Genomic DNA, 9,956 nt, shown 5'->3' with positions numbered 1-9,956 from the left:
TCATTTCATGGAATAATCTTTGCTTTTAACAAAATCTTAACTAAACAAATTGATAGTGGTTATTATATGTGAAAGTAAATGAGAGTAGAGGACTCATAAAAATAGGGCATACACTTAAAATTCAATCAGGTCTGTGTGCAATTTTTACAAACATTGCGATTGTTTATAAATCACGTGTTTCAGTTTTTTTTAAACTGTTCTTTGTTTTACTACAGTGAAAACTTAATAAGTAAACTCATTTACTGCTTTTAATTTTATAATAAATCTGTTACTACTAAATTTTTTAATGATTTACTGCTAAATTTGCTTGCTGATGGACTTTGAACACGTTGAATACATAAGTGGCCGACATATTTGAACATTAAATTCTGAGTTGCCATCCCCATCATCATCAGGGCCATTTTGCAAATAAAGGATTTAAACTGTTTTTGAGCTCATCGTGGTGTGAGTAAAAAGCATATCAGTAATTATGGCTCCTGTGCTCTCAATCCGTGATTCTTCTGGTCTGGATGGGAGGGCTTTTTGGCCCATTCAAGTGATTCTCCTCACCTGTCTGTTGAATGGTTTATTTTCTCTTCCCCATTTTTATGGACAGCCTTTGTGTATTTGCTTTGGCCGGTGCAATGATTGCAACTTTTCAATTTGTATTTACAAAAGCGAAACAATGCGAGGCATATAAATGTGGCTGTCTGTATAAATTGAGCTTTATGTGCCTGTATCGTATGCTCGTTTATTAAATTTGAGCTGTAAACAAAATGGAATAAATCTGCCTTCTTCGTTGTTTTAAATCACTTAAGCCAAGCTTTGGTTGATTCCGAAATTTCAATTTGTCTTTATTATAAAAGGTGGTTTTGTTTTTTGTGGGAAATCAGAAAAGTTAAACTACTTTTCATTAGTTTTAAGTGCCAGAAAAGCGTCTATTTTCATATATGTCTAATGGTTTTTAATTCTTAAAACGGAAAAAAATTATTTACAGTTGCTTTTAATCACTGTTTGTCCACATAAAACACTATAATTACTATGCAACACTATAATTACTACCTCCATTCTAAGACCCTTTTTCTAATGTAGAACTGTAATAAAATCAACCAAAAAATATAATCGAACAGGATATATGCAACTATAATTTTATTAATTAATATTAATTGACTTTGTACAACAGTTTGTAGTTCATATTACGAATAGACATCTATATAAATAGCAGGATCTCTCGCATTTGTATTCAAAGGTATTTATCTTGTTCGTTTAAAACTGAATACATAGTTAAACTCGTGCCTCGCCCCTTTTTTCATGGCTACTTCATCCGCTTGTATTTTTAATTTCCTTATGCCTTTGTTGCCAAATGTAGAAATGGATGGGGGTGTGCAGTGGGAGGGATGTGGGGAACAGAGGGTTAAGGGTACAAAGCAGGCACGGATTTGGCAGAGATTAGCGCTCGGTTCTTGTGGTTTTGTCGGTTTGCTTTAGTTTCGTGTTGGCGGAGTTGAAGTTAATTAATTTTCGGGTATTTGATTGTTTGCCAGGTAATGTGTGTGCTCCATTATAAAATGTTAGAAATTCCAGCTGAGTTTTAATCAAACAAAAAACACCTCTAAACGAGGTAAAAAGTAGTGGCGAAAGCGCCTTTAAAAAAATTTCTGATATCAACAATTGTGACGAAAAATGATATTACATTCGATAAAATAAATAAACTATATTAAATTTATGTATTCGGCACGGTACAACAGAAAAAGTACGTGTAGGTAAATAAATATTTACTGTTGCGGGCCGAAATCATAAATTTAGTATAGTTTATTTATTTTATCGAATGTAATATCAATTTTTGTCACAATTATTGATATCAGAAATTTTTGTTAAAGGCGCTTTCGCCACTACTTTTTACCTCGTTAAGAAGTGTTTTTGTTTGATTGAACAACAATAGGATTTCAAGATATTTCTGATCTTGCCTGGGTTTTTTTCCTTCGCTTCATTTCCTCCGATTTGGAAACCAATTTTACCACCCGTGCTGAATGCCAAACCAATTCCACAAAAACATTCTATACAAAAACAAGGAAGAACGCTATAGTCGAGTACCTCGACTATCAGATACCCGTTACTCAAAGGGAAATGGAGATATGCAAGCAGCAAAGCGAGATTAAAATGCGCCACCTACCGGCGGTAGACAGATTTAAGCGTTATGGGCGTTAGAGTGGGCGTGGCAAATTTATTTTTGGATCAATCGATAGGTATTGACGACACCAATACATTTCAGTTAAAATTTTTTATCTAGCATGCAAACTGTGGGCGTCACAGGTTTTCGCGGTTTGTGGGCGTTTAAGTGGGCGTGGCAAATTTTTTTTTAGGTCAATCGATAGGTATTGATGAGAACAATACATTTCAGTTAAAATTTTCTATCTAGCATCAAAACTGTAGAAGTTACAGTTTCGGGCGGTTTGTGGGCGTTAGAGTGGGCGTGGCAGTCTACTGAAACAAATTTGCGCTGCGTAAGAAGCTCAGGAATCTTTACGCCAAATCTCAATAGCCTAGCCCTCATAGTTTCCGAGATCTCAGCGTTCATCCGGACAGACAGACGGACAGACGGACAGACCGACTCGGCTAGTGATCCTGATCAAGAATATATATACTTTATGGGGTCGGAAACGCTTCCTTCGGCCTGTTACATACTTTCCGACGAATCTAGTATACCCTTTTACTCTACGAGTAACGGGTATAACAAGGAAGAACGCTATAGTCGAGTACCTCTACTATCAGATACCCGTTACTCAGCTAAAGGGACCAAAGGGAAATAGAGAAATGCAAGCAGCAAAGCGAGATTAAAATGCGCCACCTACCGGCGGTAGACAGATTTAAGCGTTATGGGCGTTAGAGTGGCGTGGCAATTTTTTTTGGATCAATCGATAGGTATTGACGAGACCAATACATTTCAGTTCAAATTTTTTATCTACCATGAAAATGTGTTCGTCACAGGTTTTCGCGGTTTGTAGGCGTTAACGTGGGCGTGGCACCCTTTTTCGGTCAATCGATAGGTATTGATGAGAACATTACATGTCAGTTAAAATTTTTATTCTAGCATTAAAACTGTAGGAGCCACAGTTTTGGGCGGTTTGTGGGCGTTAGAGTGGGCGTGGCAGTCTACTGAAACAAACTTGCGCTGCGTAAGAAGCTCAGGAATCTGCACGTCAAATCTCAATAGCCTAGCTCTCATAGTTTCCGCTCTCAGCGTTAATCCGGACGGACAGACAGACGGACAGACGGACATGGCTAGATCGACTCGGCTAGTGATCCTGATCAAGAATATATATACTTTATGGGGTCGGAAACGCTTCCTTCTGCCTGTTACATACTTTCTAGTATACCCTTCTACTCTACGAGTAACGGGTATAATTATATCTTAATCCAACATCGAGGTCGCAATCTTTTTATCGATATGAACTCTCCAAAAAAAATACGCTTTTATTCCTAAAGTAACTTAATCTTTTAGTCATTATTAATGGATCAATTATTCATAAATTAATGTTTTTAAAAATTAAAAGTTTTTTAAATTTTAATATAACCCCAATAAAATATTTTAATTTATTAAAATTAAATTAAGTTAATCTTTATAATTAAAATAAATAAAATAGAAAGATTTATAGGGTCTTCTCGTCTTTTAAATAAATTTTAGCTTTTTGACTAAAAAATAAAGTTCTAATAAAAATTCAAATGAAACAGTTAATATTTCGTCCAACCCAGTCATCGACTACCTCTCATAGAGTGCGGACGTCTGTAACTTTTCTCCCGGCAGTTCTATTCGTGCGAGTTACGATCCACTTTTTTCTTATCTCCAACGAACACCCGAACTCCACCTAACAGCAAGCAAATAGTGACCATGCCCCCCGGGCCCCCCAATCTGGGGGAAAACCGCTTTGCTGTCCTCAGTGAAAGCCCAAAAACTAAAAAGAAAAAACGATCATACCAAAAGTTTTCCGAGGAATTCCCAGAACTCCCAGAATCTGTGCAAAAGAACCCGAAGTTCATCATCATAACCGCAAAAAACTCATCAAAAACCATCTCCGAATTTTCCTGTTTTGCTGTTCATCGAGCACTTAACATCATCAGCAAAGAGATCATCTCAATTTCCACCCTCAGAGACGGGAATCTGCTGATTCTGGTTAAAACCAAAGATGTAGCCGAAAAATTTCTTAAAACCGATCGTCTACACGGTATTTGCGAAATTGAAGCTAAGTACCACGAAGCACTAAACTTTGTTAAGGGGACCATCTATGCGCCTTACTTAAACAACATTCCCGAAGCTGAGATAAAGGCCGAACTGAAATCCCAGAACGTCCATGACGTATTTAAATTCACCCGGACAAATGAAGGGGTCATCAAGCCAACTAGCGTGATCTTGGTAACCTTTGATTTATACAACCTACCGAGCAAACTGGACATTTGTTGGCACACAGTCAAGGTTAGGGAATATATACCCAATCCAATGAGGTGCAAAAACTGCCAAAAACTTGGACATACGGCAAAATTCTGTAAAAACACTGCCATGTGCTGTACCTGTAACCTCCCCCCTCACGCACCTACAACATGCACCAGAACTGAGTGCGCAAACTGCGCTGATAAACACCCTGCCTCTTCACCCGTCTGCCCGTCATATCAACAGCAAAAAGAAATACTCCGAATCAAAACTTCAAAGAAATGCAGCATGCGCGAAGCCAAAATCATCCATAAGCAGCAACAACAAACCTTATCGCCAAAAATAACTTCGGCCACCTTCGCGACCGTCGTCGCTCCACAACAACCATCGACAACACCAACAACAACAGCAACGCTCCAACAAAACAAGCAGACCATCAGCAACCCGACAACCGCAGCAGCATCCAAAGCGCAAGAAATTTCTGCCGTTCCGGCAACCTCCCCCTCTCCCTCCTCCTCCCCTTCCCCCAGACCTTCAATTCCTTCCCGCACCTCCCCGTCTCCTCCCACAACCTCCACCCGAAAATCGTATGATTTGATCAAGCAGTCTCGAGCTCTCAACAAAGAAGTGCGAGACTTTCTAAATGAAACAGATCAATTAAGTTCCCCTAAATATCCCTTAGATTCAGATCATTCTGAATCCCAAACAAAAAACATAGTTAGCGAGTCTGATTCTTCTATGGATCAAGACTTTTAAAACGTAAACGTAAAACATAATCTTTTTATCCTCTATGCCTGTCAAAATTCTTCAATGGAACATAAATGGTATTTTCAACAACTACAATGAACTTACACTAATCCTAAACGACCTCTCCCCCGATGTTTTGTGCCTGCAAGAAACCCACTTGCCCCATAACTTCCAAAACTTCATCAGCCCAAAAGCCTATGTTGGCTATTTTCACAACCTTTCACAAAATACCACAAGCAAGCAAGGTATTGGTGTGCTCATAAAGCAGCATATTCCTCACACCTACAAAGTAATAAATACAAATATTCTTAGCGCGGCCCTTCAACTCAGTCTTGATAGGCAAATTACTATTATAAATATATACATCCCTCCTTCTTAGGCATTCACCAGCAGCGACATTTTAAATATAAGAAATCAGTTCACGGGTCCCCTTCTAATGTTAGGTGACTTTAATGCATGGAGCCCACTATGGGGTTCGCCTGTATCCAATGGGCGTGGCAAAGCCTTAGAGCGGGCCATAGTCGATTCCAATATGATCACCTTAAACGATGGCTCAGCAACCCACATTTCTACCCATAATACACTCACACATGTAGACGTATCTTTCATTTCTCCACGACTGGCACATATTTCGGAATGGTCAGTTTTCAATTCTCCACATGGCAGTGATCACCTTCCCATTCAAATTGTTCTGTGTCTGAACCCCAGTCCAGACAGTTCCCCTCCTTTGCCAAAATATAAAACCGATCTAGCAAACTGGAAACTATTCGAGAGGGAATGTGCCAACTTTCCTCTACAGTGGAAACCAAACTCCATTAACCACCAAGTCGCTCAAGTAACTAAATGCATCCGAGCCGCGGCCAATCGCTGTATTCCGCAAACCAAGTGTATACGGCACAAAGCCAAAGTCCCCTGGTGGAATAGCACCCTTCAGGAGCTTAGAAATGAAAAACAAGCTTTGTTCTACACATTCAAGTCCAACTTGACCACTTCAAACCTCTTGAATTACAAGAAAGCCAATTCTCGGTTCAAAAGGGCTGTCCTGACTGCTAAGCGATCCTGCCTGGAAAAATTTACCTCACGAATCTCGCCCCTGTCCAGCTCAAAAAAGATATGGTCCGATGTAAAGCGCCTAGCGGGAGTGCCTCCCACCCCAATAAAGTGCCTAAAAACCGTAGCTGGGTTTGTTACCAGTGAGTGTCAAATAGCTGAGGAATTTGGTAATACCTGGTCAAATTACTCTGCAGACTGTAATTTCTCTCGGAATTACGTCGATCAAAAACAAAGCTACGTAAACAGCATATACCAACCAAACTCTATATGCAATGCTGCGAAGCAACTTGAGCAAAAATTCAGTCTCTTGGAAATGGAACTTGCCATTCGAACTTCCAAAGGGAAATGTCCTGGGTACGACAGAATATCGTATGCAGTGCTGAAAAATATTCCCCCCACTCTTAAGGAAAAGGTACTTGAAATCTTCAACCTCACTCTTGTCACTGGTTCCTACCCACACGTCTGGAAATCAGCCACAGTAATCCCTATCCCGAAGCCAAAGAAATCTGACCACAGCACAAACAGTTTCCGTCCCATCTCGCTCCTCTCCTGCATTGGGAAAATAATAGAAAAAATGATAGCTCGTAGACTCATGTGGTTTATTACCCAAAAAAACCGAATCTCTCACTACCAAGTGGCATTCAAAAGGAGCCACTCTACCATGGACGCTCTGCTGAGATTCCAACACTTCACGTCGAAGGCCCTTTCTACAAAAAATCACGTATCCGTTCTGGCTACGGATTTTGAAAAGGCTTTCGACCGCGTAGGGTTACATTCAGTGTTACACCAACTTGAACTCTGGGGTGTTGGTCCAAGGCTTTATAACCTTATCAAAGCCTTTATGATCAATAGAACTTTTAGGGTCCGAGTTAACAACTCAACCTCTAAACTACACAAGCTCCACAACGGTATACCTCAGGGTTCCCCTTTATCGGTGTTGCTCTTTATGGTTGCCTTTGAGCAAATCACCTCCATCTTTAACAGACATAAAGATATATCCATCTCGCTGTATGCGGACGATGCCTTTATTTTTACCAAAAAAAAAGATCTCGATTCTGTCAAGGAAACTTTCTCTGAAGTTTTGGAAGAGCTGGAGCAATGGGGTACTTCATCCGGGGCTTCACTCTCCATTGAAAAATGCCAGGTCCTACATATATGTCGTAAGCACAATTGTAACTTTCCCGAAATTGTATTCAGGAACAAAAGTATAAGATATACGGAGAATTTGAAAATTTTAGGGATTACCTTCGACTCTAGGTTTACATTTAAAACACACTGCTTATTATTACGAAAACAGCTAGAATCTCGCCTAAATATAATTAAATTTCTTAGCTCTAAGTATTCTCATGTACATATTAATACTCTTATAAACATAACCAGATCATTAATGCTCTCCAAAAGAGACTACGGTCTCCCGATCTTCGGCTGGTGCGCAGCCACACATATCAAGAAAATTCAACCACCATACCATGGAGCTGTACGCAGATCAATCTACGCGTTTCCTACGTCACCTATAAAGTGCATTCTTGCTGAATCAGGACTACCTAGCATCCCCACAAGGATAAAAGAAACAACCACCCGGCTTATTCCAAAATTGTACACCACCCCAAATCGGTTACTGGCTGACGACTTCAAGAGCACTTTCAAAGAAAGTAGGAAGTATAAATGCCTTTCTACTCTCCGAATATGCGCCAACTTCAGCAAAGAATTGGATCTACCCCCACCCAACCGCTTCAAGCCGCCCGGGCCATTTCCACCCTGGTCTCGGAAACAACCGATTATAAACACCAACCTGCGTATCTCAAGCAAGTGTCACACTCCTAGCTCAGTATATCGCTCCCGATTTCAAAGCGAAAAAGAGCGCCTCGGGGGAAAACATTGGCTGTATACCGACGGATCCAAAACATCGGAATTAACGTCATTCGCGGTTGTAGACGCTAACAACTCCATCATAGCGGGGGGAGGCCTTCCCCTTTACAATTCAATATTCATTGCAGAAGCCACTGCTATATTATTAGCCTGCCGCTTTGCAATCGATCACAAGGGAAAATTTGTTGTCTGCACAGACAGCCTCTCTTCTCTGCTAGCAATAAATAACCCCGAGTATCGCGACCCCACAATACAGGTGATACAAAGGATAGGCAAACAGTATGCCACAAAAATTACTTTCTTCTGGGTCCCTAGCCATCAGGGCATACGAGGAAACGAAGACGCAGACCTGGCTGCCCACAATATGGGCCGCTCCCCAACCTTCATCTTTACTCCCATTAATAGCAACGATATACACAACCTTACATATTACCACTTGGAAACCCAAAAGATGTTGGAATGGAATAGTTTCAACCATAGGTACAGGAGTTTTAATCCTACATGCAGCAAAATACATCTCCCAGCTGCGACCGGTAGACCCCAGTGCAGCACTTTTATCCGGCTCCGAATAGGACACACTCAACAAACACACGAGCACCTATTAAAAGGCCAAAATAATCCAATTTGTAGTCTCTGCGGTGGACTTCCGACCATTGACCACCTACTAAATGACTGTCCTGGTCTGGCTAGCCTCAGGTCATACTTCTTTGGGCCCCAGCTACCTACACAAACCTTAGAATGCCCATCCGCAGAAAACATCAAAAAAATGCACGAATTCATTAAAAAAGCAAAGCTCTCAATATAAAAGTTAAGTAAAATTATGAAAAACAAATGTATATATATATATAAATAAAACCATAATAAATACATAGATCAAATGTATCACAACCAGAGTCGAAGGCCCCCGCAGCCAGTGCTCGGTATTTTGCAATTAAGTTAGTCATTGTATGCTTAGCTTAATTTGGTAAATAAATAAATAAATAAATTTCGTCCAACCATTCATTCCAGCCTTCAATTAAAAGAATAACGATTATGCTACCTTTGCACAGTCAAAATACTGCGGCCGTTAAAAAATTTTCAGTGGGCAGGTAAGACTTTATATATAATTCAAAAACGACATGTTTTTGTTAAACAGGCGAACATTATTTTTGCCAAATTCTTTACTTAAACTTCTTATAAAAATTTATTAAAACAATATAATATACTAATTCTATCATTATTGCTTAATTTTAACTATTAAAATTAATATTTTAATAAATAATTAAAATTTAATAAATAATTTAATTTATAAAATAAATTATAACACATTTTTTAATAATTGCTAATTCTAAGCATATATTTATTAAATTTATTTATTATTTTTAAAAGTTTATTTTATAGCTTATCCCATAAAATGTTAAAATTATAAATTATTTGACTAATAAAATTAATTAAATAAATTTATAATTTCTAAATTAAATTTATTTCTTAAAAAACTAGATACCTTTAAAAACGAATAACATTTTATTTCTAATATAATATTTTAAATAATTTTGTCACATTAACTTATATGTTATATTAACTCTTTTAAAATCGAGAAAAATAAATATTTATTTTTTATTTAATAAACGCTGAAACACAAGGTACAATAATTAAATTTTCTTTTATAATAAAATTTTTTCAAAATTTTTCAATTTTCTTTTACAATACTAACAAACTATTATTAAAATTATTTTTTCTTTAAACAATACTACAACTTTAAAATGTATAGTTATTTCTAATACTTTTATTAAAAATAACAAAAAAGTCGAAGGCCTCGTAGCTAGCACTACATTTCCTATGTTAGTATTAGTTTTGTAAACTTTACTATCATTTACTAAATAAAATAAAAATTAATAAATAA

This window comes from Drosophila suzukii, chromosome 2L (assembly GCF_043229965.1).
Source record: "Drosophila suzukii chromosome 2L, CBGP_Dsuzu_IsoJpt1.0, whole genome shotgun sequence".
Classification (NCBI taxonomy): Eukaryota; Metazoa; Arthropoda; class Insecta; order Diptera; family Drosophilidae; genus Drosophila; species Drosophila suzukii.
Note: the sequence above shows the minus strand (reverse complement) of the source record.